This window comes from Aphidius gifuensis, linkage group LG1, assembly GCF_014905175.1.
Source record: "Aphidius gifuensis isolate YNYX2018 linkage group LG1, ASM1490517v1, whole genome shotgun sequence".
In the NCBI taxonomy this organism is placed as follows: domain Eukaryota; kingdom Metazoa; phylum Arthropoda; class Insecta; order Hymenoptera; family Braconidae; genus Aphidius; species Aphidius gifuensis.
The window spans coordinates 637,401-652,434 of NC_057788.1; the positions used below are offsets into that span (position 1 = coordinate 637,401).

The following is a 15,034-nucleotide window of genomic DNA, read 5'->3' on the forward strand; positions in this document are numbered from 1 at the left end:
TAAGGATCCACTCAAATTATATTATATCTGACGCTGTCTCATTTCTGAAAATGTTAACATTCACAAAATGTATATCTGACTATTCATCTCTCATATTTCATTATATTACCAAGTATTTCTTCATTACAATTGCTTTATATTGTTGATATATTTAGTAAATTTTGTTTGTTGATTATCTGCAGTATACATAATACAACCCGTTCAAAGTTGTCATCATACAACTTGTTTATGTATATTAAATATGACATTTGATTTTAATTTCAAGTGTTTCAAAATTATTATTGTTCATGCAGTAATAACAAATTGAATTATTAAAATCATAAAGTAATTAAGGATTGACAATTGCTTCGATAGTAAAATTAATGCTGCAAATATTTTGATAAAAGTTTTGATAAAAAAAAAAAACAATTATTTTTCGAAAGAGAAGACTTGTTTTTGTTGAGTATGATTATTTAGGTCATGTTTATGTTTACACTTGGTTTTAACTTTTTGTTTTTGTTTGATTTATTTTGTTATTAGAGTGCTTTGTTGACACTCGCTACAAGTTCGTGATTAACGATTTTGTAAGACATGGTAGCGTGGCCGAGCGGTCTAAGGCGCTGGTTTAAGGCACCAGTCTCTTCGGAGGCGTGGGTTCGAATCCCACCGCTGCCAAAATTAACTTTTTGCATTATTTTTAAATATTGCGATACATTTTTTTTCAATATATCCATAAATTACGTTAATTTAATTAATTTTAATATTGAATTTTTTTAGTAATTGTCAAGCAATCAATTATTTATCAATTTATTTTTATGATAAATTTAAAAAAGTGAATTCAGAAAAAAAAAATGCTATAGCCAAGTCACAATAGACTAGATTGCAGCTCGACTTCAGCGCCAATTGCCACTGCCCATTTTACTCGACGATCGATAACGTTCTGAGAATGCTACTATATAATCTAGTAGAATAATAATACAGCATCAAAGTTTCGATAGAAAATTGAGTGTTTCGAAAGGTCGTAGCTGACTTGGTAGTATTCCAAAAGTTAGCCTCTAAGAATCATATATTTTTCATAATAAAAGAGGTTGATGAACTCGAATTTTTGATAAAATATATCCTAAATTGAACATTATCATGAATGAATATTGGCTCAACGTCATTCAAATTATTCTAATATTACGTAATTGCAGCTAATAATATTTCTCTCTAGGTAAATATATTATACATTTGTAAATTACTATGAGTAACTTGAATTGTGTCAATATATTATGGATAAAGTGTCTAATACAGTTTCACTTGGCAAACTTTAAATGTTCAATACTAATATAATATCAGACAATATATCCCAACGAATATATGCAAGTTAAACTTTATGATATTGGAATGTAGTAAATTATATTTGGGAGAAATACCAATGACATTAATGAAATTTTAAATAAAAATGAAACTTTCTTGTACATAAACACTTGTCAAATTATCATAGCATAGTTTACCGAAAATTTATATTGATTTTCCAAAATTTATTGAAAATTGAACGATGGTGTTGCATTTGTCGAACAATTGGGCAATGTGGTGCTAACCAAATAGAAAGGTCTAACCAAAGAGAAAAATCTAATAAAAAAAAAAAAAAACTCGAACACAAATGGAGAACAGAGAAATGGGTAGACAAAATATAATGATGGTGGCAAAGGGTATAAAAGGAATCTGAGGGTTTGATGTTAAATCATTGAGGCATAGTTGTAGGTACACACGATAGTATTGGCGTACCAGTGCCTCCAATCATTTCCCAATTAGCAGCTGATTGCGTACAACCGGTACCAAAAGTTACCACGAACGCTTAAAACATTGACGAGGTGTAGTATAGTATATATACAGAATTGACTCTATACATACACCGCACACTGGAGAAACAGAGGGAAATAGAAAATGATGAGATAAATAGAGAAAGAGAATTGTACTGGGGTTATATTGTACAAGAGTATGAGGATTTCAGCAATAACCCATTGCTTTCATTCCCTCATCATCATGGTCAGAAAGGGTATAGCATTTACAAACTGCTGCAGTGCTGATTATCTCCTATCAGCAGGCCACTTTGAACCACAAAATTGTTAATGGAAAATAACAAAGCTTATGTGTCATAACTGCAGTTGATAAGTCAAGTCAATCCTTCTTTCAAAAACTTGCGTAATTATCAACATAATAATAAAGCTAAATATTTATTCCCCACTTTTTTCTTTGTCGTTAATTTTGAAAAAGAAATTCTATTATTATAAATTATCAAATAAAAAAGGGATGAAATTTGCGAATATATTCTTGCGAAACTAGACATAAAGATGTAACGAGATCATTGGTAATTTAGGGCTTCTTTATCAAAGTAATTCAACAATGTTAAGCCTATATATTTTATGAAAAGATAAAATTTTAGGTTAAATTTCATTGTAAAAGATATATAGGGGAAAAAAAATGGAAGAAAAAAAAAAAAAACTATTGGCTTACAAATTACCAGGGCATGGTGGCGCAGTGAATCTACCTAACGCCCATATAGATTGTGATCACACACGATGCGGGTCATTCCTGGAGAAGGTTGAGTGTGTCCCTATCTTGTTCATTCAAACGCGACCAACCTAGAGAGAAATTCACTGTCGCCAATCTTCGTTATCTATTGTCCCATCTTGATTGTTCTCGTTCACTCGACTAAACCGTGAACTTCCGGAAAACCATTGAGCAAAAAAAAAAATCTAAGTGAAAATAAAAAAGCTCTACTAAAAATAGAATGAAAAATAAGGATAAAATATAATCAGGCCTAATCGAGAGAAAACAAAGAATTCACACACTACGTGATAATTTTATCTCGTTAACAAAAAAAATTTTTCTTTCACAATTTGTCGACTCTTTTGTTTTTCATTTCCTATTTCTATTATTATTATTCACATTTTTTTTTTCTATTAAATCCTTAGTGATGAACAATGGTCCATTGAAAAGCTCCGAAGAATAATAAAATGCATTGTTACATTTGAAAATAAAAGATGAAAAAACAAATTATATATATAAAAGGTCAAATAATTAAGTAAACGAGATGATATTAAATAAATCATTTAAATCTACTTAATAAAGCTTATCTATATAGTACATAATTATTTCAATTAAAAAGTTAATTATTAAAACAATGACATCAGCATTTTTTTAAATTAAAAAAAAATCTTTGTTTGAACAAAGAAGAGAATAATGAAAAAAAAAAAAATTATAATTCAAATAATAATTGTATTGCTTTAATTTAATAATAAATAAAATATTGTAAATTTAATTTAGTTTTGAAAATTATTATCTGTTACAGAGTTTAGCAACCTAGCCAGTGGATTATCTCATGGGATGTTTAAATAAACAAAATAGGTTTAAGCAAGTTTTGTTAAAATAACAAATTATTCAGTGAGGTCATGTTCTATCGAGTCAGCTGAGGAAGCCAGTGAAAATGTGAAATTTTTTAAGTGTATATAACATTGAGAGGTTTGGACATTGCCAGAGGGAAAATGCCAAGAACCACGACAATACAAAATAAACCACAACAACATCTTGATGTACTAAGAACCAACAACCGACTTGAGTTGACTCAAGTGTCATTATCTCTTTCTATTATATCTATTTTATCTTTTATGTTGACTTGTCTTTGTCTATGTATTATTTTGTCTCCATGTTGGTGAGTATTTCGAAAAAGGACAGCATTATTTTGACTCAAGTTTGCCACCACGAAACAACACCATCAACCACAACTATGCACATACTGGTAAAGATAACCCCGAGGCTAAAACTCCCAAGGAATCACAATATATACAACTCAATGGTTTCAACTTACTCGTGCAGAAAATCATCTCTTTATATATATATATTTTAAAACTTTTCATTTTCTCGTTTATTCAACTCTCTTTCTCACTTTGTCTCAATCTCTTTCTCTAAACCACTGTGGTTTTTATTTTATTTTTTTTTACATGCAACTTATTTCGAAACACTCAAAAATGTTTAAATATTTTTATCTACTTTTATTAAATAATTCAAGTAGCTTGTTAGCTTTTATTATTAAATAATTGTAAATATATAAATATTGTGTTTTTTTTTTTTTGTAATAAAAATTTATTAAAAAAAAAATATAAAATAAATTTTTATTTTTGTAATATAATGTAAATAAAATTTTTATTTATTTTTTTTTTTAAATTATTTTGCAATGTTTTTATCGTGAAAGAAATTTATAAAATATAAAAGGAAAAAATTTAATTAAAAAATGTGTAGAATAAAAAAAATGATACATAAAATAATTTTATTTATGTGAATTTTGAAATGTTATTTATTACAAATTAATTTAATTAAACTTGAGTTTACAGTTGAGATGGAATATAAATAATATTTCATAAAACCATGTGCATTTAATTGCAAATGAAAAATAAATAAATTGACGTGAATATGTTGAAAATATAAAAACAAAAAAAAAAAAAAACAATTTAAAAAATTAATAACTATTGGATAACTTGTTACGTCAACCAGCTATTCATTTAATTTTATAAATTTTTTTAACTTCCTCTTGTGTAACCAATCAAACCAACAATACCAATCACTTTTTTTTTTTTTTTATCCTCTATTTATAATTGCCAACACGTCTGGCCAAATGCCTAGATCTCTTTGCTAATTTTTAATATGTCATTTTATCTATCAACAATATTAATTAATGAAAATATGTCACTGTTTATTTCATCACTTTTATATCGACAAAAATAAATAAAATTTAATCAAATTCAAAGTATATAATAAAAAAAATAGTAAATTAATTAAATTAATTAAATAAAATCAAATAAATAAATGAAAAAAAATTTTTTAATTTAAAAGTAAATATAATTTATTGCTTTGACGAAAATATAATAAAATAAATACTAAAAAATCATGGTGCTGTTTGATTAATTTTTTGATTAATGTATATTTTCATTTTTTACTTTTATTAGATTAAAAATTATTGTCGACAATGATGGATTTATAAATACACAATAAAAGAATTTAAAATAATAAAATTAACAGCAGATATTAGAGTGTCAAAAACAAATGAAAGGAAAAAAAAAAAAATATGAATAAATGAAAAAGAAAAATTAAATAAAAAAATTAAAACAATGGTGAGTGAGTGTGTGTGTAGTTGGCAAATTCAATGGTTGAAGGGATTTAGAGAGATAAAGAGTGACAAAAATAAAGAGCGGGAAAAATATATAAATATGAAAACAGCTGTTATATCTCAGATAGGGGTTGAATTGCTTAAATGAAACTCTTAGTTATAATATACTGTATGAGTAATAATCCGTAAAGCTCTGAAGCTCATATTATTATTACAATATCTACAAAGAAAATTTTCATATTGCAATATTGTAGATTCAAAATACACAGCTTTTATTATATAATAATAATAACAACTCGTTGCTATGAATAAAAATACCAATTATAAAATATGAATTAAATTTTTGTAAATAAAAATAAATGAAAGAATTATTGAAATTTTCATAAAATTAAATATCAAAAATATTTATGTATAATAATAATAATTTTATATAATAATTATTAAAATTAAAAGAGAATATTAATAACATATTTAAAAAATAATTTTCTTTAAATTATTAATAGCTATTAGATGGCTTGTCTGATATAAATGTCAAGAATATCCTGTCGAATAACAAGCAGACATAATTTAAATTTTCATGAAATCGTTAAAAATTAATTCATCATTTTCCATTTGTTTGTGGAATAAAGGTATTTATATACAGATAGTCTAAAAATATTTTTAGATGTAATATGAAATTGCACATAAACATACACACACATGCAGACACACTGATTTTAAATGAGTGTACCACACAAATAGACACACACAACACAGGGTAGAACAACACTGGGACCAGACACTGTGCACTGGTTTTGAATAGCTTCACAAAATTTAAAAATAATAATATTTAATGCAAGTATGAAATAAGCTGAAAATGTCAGTGATAGAAATGTTTTTTTTTTTTAAATAAATTATTGATTATTTTCTGGTTGTATCGAATTCAGGTTATCGAAATTAGCTACATGCTATTTTTGTTAATTCTTGAATTAATTTGTCATTTTAATTTATTTGGTTTTTAACAAGTATCTATTTAGTCGATAGAACTTGACTATTATATTGGTACATGCTAAAATCTTTGAAAAAAATTTAAACAAGTGTTATCAATTCGAGAAAATATTCACTTATATTAAAATAAAAAGAAAATATTTGAATAAAATATAAATTACATTTAAAAATTAATAAACAATTAATGAAAATTTAAAATTAATAAATATAGATTTGGTCTTTTTTATTGATATATATATTTTTCATATATTTTACAAATAAATTTTCCATAAAAAATTCAACACATTATTTCTCGTTTTATACAGATTTTAATATATAAAAAATATATATCTATAAATTATTTGTGACAAATCCATATGGCATTTATATATTGTAAATATTTTTTTCACTTGGGTGTTTAACTAGACGACGGTGCAACCAGGTTCAATTATTTGAAAAGAGAAAAAAAATAAAATCAAATATATAATTTTTGATAAAATACACGTCATTTGATGTTGAAGATAATATTGAGGGTGTTGATATTAAATATAAGAGAGGTTAGGGGTGAAGTTTGGGGTTGTTATGATGGGGTGATTTGGGTTCCCATGAGGGCAAGCGTCAATAATGACCTCCAGGCATGTCGTAGTACATTGAGATCTACAGCGGGACTTTTCAAGCCACCTGTTACACTTATATCTTGAAAATTTCTCAAGGTAAAATACCTACTCAACAACATTTTCATCATCTTAATAATTTACATTTTTATTTATAAATTAAACCATTTATTATTTTGAAAATTAAAAACAACTCAACAAAACATTTTAAACACTCGAAATAAAAAAAAAGATAAAAAAGCTACTATTAAATTTAACTAACAGCAGTATTATAAATATAAATATTATAATCATAAATGCAAATATGAAAAGAAAAAATAATAAGAAAATAAAAAATATATATATATATATGAATATTATAAAATAAAAATAATTGTTTTAAGAAATTAATTTAACAAAAATATTGTATATCATTGAGATATTAAATGTAAATAAAATTTTCATAAATAAAATTATATAATTAATAAATAATAGTTATTAAATTATTATTATAAATTACTTTGTTTATGTTATTTTGTTTTTTAATAATTTTTTGGATACAGGAAATAAATTGGAGACGAGATTGTAAGTTGATCAGCTAGGTAAATGGCTTGACACTTGAGATAGCTATTTTTCTTTTGATACTTAAACTTCTTTCACTATAATATATAATGTTTTTTTTTTTTTCTCATTATTCAATTGTTATTAATTATGGCTTAACAAACGAGCCCATTAATGTATCTGTTACAAATAACCACTATTAATAATCTAAAATAATATTCAAAATGGAAATAGTGAATGAAATTCAAAATAATAATATTGTAAATTAATATTTTCAACTAAATATAATGTGTAAATTGAAATAATTTAATGTTGATATGAAAACTAGAATAAACTCATCAAATTTTTCATGTAAATAATAGTAAAATTATAATTACATGAATTTAAATATGATAAATTGTTTTTATTTTCTTTCTCGCTATGAGTTGTTAAAGCTTTTGTTTTTAAATTATAAATGATGAATAATTATGCTCACAAACATCAACGCATTTTAATTTTTAATTTATTAAGTTGTTGATGAATATTAAATGAGTATTAAGCAAACATTATTAAGCAAACAAAATTGATTAAATTTCGAAGAGGATATTCAAACAAAAGTCTACATAATAAAATTTTAAAATGATATTCGATAATCATTATAAATCAGGTAATTTAATTATCGTAAAAATAAGTTTAAATATTTAAAAACATGGCATTATGTTTTACAATAGAATTTCTTTGTTTTTTTTTTTTAAATTATTGATTGAATTTTAAATAAAAATTATTGGGTAATCTGTGTCAATTTTAATTAAAAAAATTATAAAAATAAAGACGAATAAAAGTTGATAATTTTTAAGAGAATATCTATATTGTATTTTAATTTTTTTCAATAATAAAATTAAATCAATTAAACTAATTAAAAGAAAATTAATTTAAATTTATTTTTAAATAACGAATAAAAGTTGATAATCTTATAAGAAAATATCCAGAGTATTTTTAATTTTTTTCAATACTAAAATTAAATTAATTAAATTAATTAAAAGAAAATTAATTTAAATTTATTTTCAAATATAATTTAATAAAAAAAAAATTCAATATTTAATAAATTTTTAATATTCTTTAATTATATTTATTTAATTTTCATCTTTGTGCTATTTTTTAATTTTAATTTTTAAATTCTTTTATATCTTGACCCTATTTTGGCGCCTTTGAAAATCTCGCAGCTTTAAATTTTCGATTCGACAAAGATTTAGCTCAGTTATCCGTGGCACAAATGTTCAACTTTTATATACATATATATTGAACAATCTATTCTGGCTAAGAAGCTTTACGAGGCACTTGCCCAAGTTCATTAGTCGTGACTCGAGCTTTTTCACATTCTACCTCGTAACACTACCTAATTTTTTTTTTCTTTTCTTTTTTATTATCTTCTCGTAATTCTTTATTCTCATCATTTTTTTTTCCTATCCAATACATTGAAAATCAAATGACTTTTGATATAAACTTTAAACAAAAAATTTTTTCTTTATTTTTAAATTGTTATTCATTATTTTAATTTATATTTTTATCAAATAAAATTTCTAATGAATGACATACAATTTTACTTGTTTAATTAAAAATGATAAAAACAAAATTTATTTGAAAGAATAATATACATCTTTAACGTTTGTTTGATGAAATCAGAGTTTGTCAAGTGATTGATGTTTATTTAGGTATGCAAAGGAATAGAGAATTGGATATTCGTGATTCAATGTTTACAACATTGAGGTTTTCAACATAGTTTATATTTACAAAGTGACAACTTTGATAGATGAAAATATATAGTTGGTATACACATTTATAGTTGGATAAATAAATGGATAAGAGAAAACTTTAATTAATGTCAAGTGGTCAATGATCAGAGGCTATATAATGTTTAGTAAAACTTTATCAAACTAATGAACATTAAAGTTGTTCAAGAGGTAGACAATCAAAGAAACTTACCTTCATTTTCATTATATTCTTTTTTTTTTTCTCACACAATTTTAACACCAGCAAGTTACTTTCAATTGGCGAGATTCCAAAATCTAATCAATTTTAAATTTATATATGTGTATATTATGTACACACACACATACATATTTTAGTAGTTTCTTTAATATATATATGTGTAAAATAGGGTTTTGAATTTCCGGTGTCTGAAGCAATCCTTTTGTTGTCAAGTAACCGGATACTACTGTGAATTTTACTCAACTCATTTTTATCACTAGATGTATATTTTTCCTCTTTTTTTTATTTTTATTTTCACATTTTTATCTCGTTAGTCATTTATCAATTTTAATATAATAAATAGTAATAATAAAAAGGCACTGAAAGTACATCAAAAGTGGTGGAATTAATTTTTTTTTTTTTTTCAAATGAAAATAATAAATTCAATGATGATAATAATAGCTTTTAATTATTTTAAAATTGGATATTAAATAAACGAAATATAAATTTTGAAAAAATATTTTGATAATGAAAATTGATTATAATTATATAAAATTGTACAAATTATTTTTTATTTTAGCCATATTTATTAGTTCAAAACAATTAATTATTAGATTTTATTTCTTTCAGAAATTAATAATTATTTTGATTAAAAATAAAAATTAAACATTGAGAAATTTATTTTAAAACAATTTTTTTCTCAAATTTAAATTAAATTTTAGAGACTTTACCAAATAAGTACATGCTTTCAAAAATTTTCATATTAAAAATTTTCATAAAATAATATAAAAAATTGTCAATATAAAATTCAAATAAAAAAAAAAAAAATTAATAAATTTTAAAATCAATTTAAAAAACAACTTTTATAAAATTTTTTATTTCTGAAATTTATAAATATATATATCTGTTTGAAGATAAAATAGATGAAAAAAATATACCATGCATGATAAAACGCAGGCCATTCAAGTGGGTAAAAATTCATTTTTTTTTTTTCAAATATGAGTAAATAAAAAGCTCAACAATTCTGCACAATAAATTGAAGTATTATTTATAAATGAATATATAAAAAATTAAAAAGCTTGATCAAGGAAAAAAAAAAAAATTTTAAATTAATCAAGCGTTATTAATTGAGTGTTTGAATGTGTAGGTTGTTAGGTGAATATGTGGATTAATTAATTAACGCTTGAATGTGTTTAGAAATTAAACGCTTGAGTTGATTATTTATATACATATGAATATCGTGCCTTGTGCTTTCACATATATAATTAACGATACCGAAATTCATTTGTGTTTGAATATTTTAATAATCTTTGCATTATTACATTTTTAAAAATAACAATGTCATCAATATTTAAATTTTTTAATGGAAATATTTCTGCTGTAAAGCCAACGAACAAATAAATTATTTAAAAATGATTAGTTAAAGTTAAAAAATTTCAATCATCATTGCGACATAATATAAAAACATATTAATTTTAATTTTATAAATTAATTTTGATGTATGAAAAAAATGTAAAATACATGATTTTATATTTTTAATAAATAAGTAAAATTATTTTGTGAGTAATACATGCAAAAAATATTCATTTATTAAATAATTATTTGTTAATATTGTAAATTAAAAAAAAAAAATACATAACAAGTGCTATTTATGATGAAAAAATTAATAAAATAAAAATTAATAAATTCTAAAACAAAGTAAACCCCTCTGGCAATATTAATTATAAAATATAAAAGCAATTAAAATAAAATTAAAATACAAAATTACATAAAAAAAAAAGAGCCTTTTTAACAATAAAATAAAAAATATTTATTATATAAAAAATTGATTTTATAAAAATATCCGATGATTTGTTTTCTTTTCTAAAATTTATTACACAATAAAAAATAAAATTGATATATCGAGAAACAATAAAAATGAAATAAAAATTAGATGATTATTTGAATTTTTAGAATGTGAGTCTCGTAGATGCAATCAATCTTAGTGGTACTTTGGCTTGAATGTTCAACGAGAGAGTATGCGAGAATAACTGTAATATGTTGAAAAAAAAAAAAATAAAATAGAAAAGACAAAGATAGAAATACAAAATACAAGAAGTTATAAGGGAAAAGTTGAAATGGTATAACATTGTGTCAAGGCCTCCACAGAAACGTTAAATAACCAATAAACTTTCTACAATTGTACGTACAATAATTCATATGCAAATATACAATTTTCATTGTAGTGTTCTATAGCCTTATATGGTTTTACACACGACATTGCCAAGAATATAAACGCACGTACAAAATATCTAGGGAAAACCTTCAACTCATAACTAAACATTTTTTTTTTCTACACTATAATCTAAAACACATTCAATCAAAATTTATTACTTTAAAAAGAGAAAAAAAAAACAAATAATATTCAATAATATTTCATACGATTAATTTTACATAAATAAATAAAAATATTTATATTTTTTTTTTTTACAATAAAGACTTGAATAATAAATTTGAAAAATTCAAAATATCATTTTTTTAAATCAAGTAATTAAATAAATATCACGCTTCAAATTTATAGACCCATCAGGCGATAAATTTTCAAAATAGAATAGAAAAAAAAAGATACGGTTATTTGGTTTTTTTTTTTGTTTTTTTTCTCTTATCATGAGGTCCATTGATCGGAATATCTTTCCGGACACAAAACCTCCATAAATCAGTTGATCCAAAAACGTAATGTTCAAGTTAATTCACGCTTGATACTTATCATGATGTAGATAGTAAAAAAAAAAAAAAAATGAAGAGTAAAATTACGAGGGTTTGACGGAGTAAGTAAGTATAAATTTTACATCACAATCTAACGTGAACAGTCTTATTTTATTATACATATATCATAGATATATTTCTTGTCCATCCCATCCAACCCAGCTCAAAATAGTGTAAGTAAAATGGCAAATGCTACTTTGGCTTGTCTCCATGAATTTTTTTCAACACACAAATATTTTTATCCAGTATATATTTTTAAGTAAAACATAAAACTCCAGGGATTATTATAAATATGTATATGTAAAATTATGTACTCACACATGTCTAATACTTGTAGCAATATACTTAAGGATTATATGATTAATATTGCGGGTTGGTTACAGTCTAACCTATGCGTAGTGATCATAAATTTGTTTATGATGTCGTAGTGCATCCATTCTGTTAAATATATACTTGAACTAGAGCTGTGTCTATGTGGTTCAACACTTTTAGCAATATCTACATGTGTGATTACATGATGGCTTGTATATTATATATTTTACATATTTGAATTATTATTCTAGTTTTGAGAGAACATGGGAAGCATGCCAATTTTCATGATATTTTATCAACATTTTAACGACCTATATTAGATTAAAATTTTACTAATTTTCATTTTGATCATTAAATTGGGCTTGTATGTTTGGGTATTAGAAGCCATTTGGGGAATTAAATAATCTTAGATAAACTTTTGCTAGGATTTTCATCTTAATGAATTTGATAAAACTTTTAAACAATATTAATCTCTCAAAGGATTCATGTTTTTTTTTTTATATATATTTTGTATAAATAATATAAAAAAAGACAATAATTGTTGAATAAAATTCTTTGGATATTTTGGATTTTAATTAAAATTGGCAATTAATAAACTTTTCAAAGAATTACAGAAAAAAAAGAGCCAAGAATAAAATTTTTTGAAAGAATTTGGTAATAAATTTTTTAAAACTTGAAGTTTAAATGAGTTGAATTGATTTTATTTAATCAAAAAATCAATAAAAGAATTTTTAATAAAAAAAAAAAACTTTTAATTATCGAAAAATGAAAATTAAATAAAATTTTCCAATAAAACATGTAAAAATAATCTTTAAAAATATTTGTGACTTTTTTTTTAAATAATAAAATTTTACTACGAAAAGCTCAATTTCTGTGACACTTTGAAGTTGACACAAAACACACATATTTTCAGTGATTTTATTTACACAAACATGCATCCACAAATATGTATATGTTATGCAGACGTTTATTTTTTTATTTTTTTATATATATTATATATTGCCAACGCAATGGCCATGGTTGATGCTCAGTAAGTTTAATAGCCTCATTCAAAGTCGAGGCCTGAAGAATTATAAAGGACACTTTACGAGTCTTGGTAACCTTCATCACCACCACCACCACCATCAACGTTACACTTAAATCCAACAATCACCCTTGCTACTGTGCGATAAAAATATTAAATTTAACCTAGTTTCTTTTTTATATATTATTACATATATAAAATTGCATCTTTCGTATTCATTTTAATACTACATCATAAAAATTTTAAACTTCTTTTTTTCATATTGATTTCTTATGATGAATTTTTCATATTTCAACATCTAAAATCACTCTACTCGTAAAAATTGAATGTATAATTTTTAACTGCAATATCGTTTTATATTTTAATCATTTTTTTCGACAAATTTTTTCATTTGATTTAGCTTTTTTTTTTTTTTTGTACATAAAAACATGAAACAAAAATTCATAGACGCAGATGTAACATGATAAAGAAAGGAAAAAAATAATAAATGAAAAAAGTATAGGGAAAAAAAAAATAAAAGATATAATGAAAAAAGTATTTCTCGGGTATTGCCTCTAGCAAGTTTTTGTGTTGGAGTTCTTTTGATGTTGGACAAACGACTTGCTGATTCAATTATGTTGAATGTATGCTGGCGTATGAAATACATACCAAAACTTTTTTTTTATTTTTGTTTTACGAAAAGAATAACTGACAAAATGCTCATGGCATATATGTGTATATTAATGCATAAAAATACAAATTAGTTATAGTGTTAGTCGACGTGTCTGACCATATAGTCGACTTGTATCCCTTGGCCATGAGATTGGACTCTGAAATTAAACTGCCAACATTTTCACAGAATAAATATGTATATTTGTAAATTATTATGTTTATTTTTTTAATTTTTAATTGAATTTTATAATTATTTTTTTAATTGAAAGTTGTATTATAAAAATAATAATAATAATCAGTTGAATAATTAAATAAAATATTTTTCATAGATTTGATAAATTTCAAATTAGAATTTAATTGATAAAAAAATATTTAATTGTATAATTTGTCATGTATAAATATTGGCAATTTGATTTTTATATTTAACTTTCGAAAATTTTTTTTTTTAGTATTTTTAATGATATGTGTCAATGAGTAATTGAGAACGAAAACAGCGGATTTTTTATACTCAATTATTTAATCTAATAATTAAATGAATTGGTAGAATATTTTTTATATTGATCAGATGAATTTACAATTAGTCTGATTATTGGAAAAAAGTAATTTTACGACAAAATTTATAATATGAAAATTGGCAATTCATTTGGTTAGTTGTCTAAATACTAGAAGCATAATATCATGCAAAAATTTTGTTTAGAAATATTTTTTTTTAATATAATGACAACTTTTGGCAAAAAAAAACCGAATTTTAGCAAATTAAAAAATTGAAAAAGAAATAAAAATAATAGAAATTAAATTTTGTAACTTGTAGAATAAACGTATCAAGGTGTTGTTTAAATATTGAACCAACAATTACATAAAAAATACTGAATTTCATGAAAAGGTTAATCGAGCAAAATAAAAAATTACACAAAAATAAAAATAACACTGCACTATTGAAAAGAAACATTTTCATCAAAAAAAAAAACACAACACCGTGTCTCGTTTATTAAATAACATAGTTTATAATACAAAAATTGGCAATAAAAGTATTTCCAAAGTATTATTATATTTTTCAAGATTTAATTTATTATTATATCAAAACGATTATTAATTTTTTTTTAATAC

The 15,034-nt window shown here is 23.1% G+C and overlaps 1 non-coding gene across 1 annotated transcript; it reads left to right on the plus strand.

The window, feature by feature from the left end:
- Window positions 1–572: 572 nt before the first annotated feature.
- On the plus strand, window positions 573–654 carry Trnal-aag. The gene has a single exon. It is a non-coding gene; the product is annotated as a tRNA-Leu (tRNA).
- The last annotated feature ends 14,380 nt before the right edge of the window (window positions 655–15,034 follow it).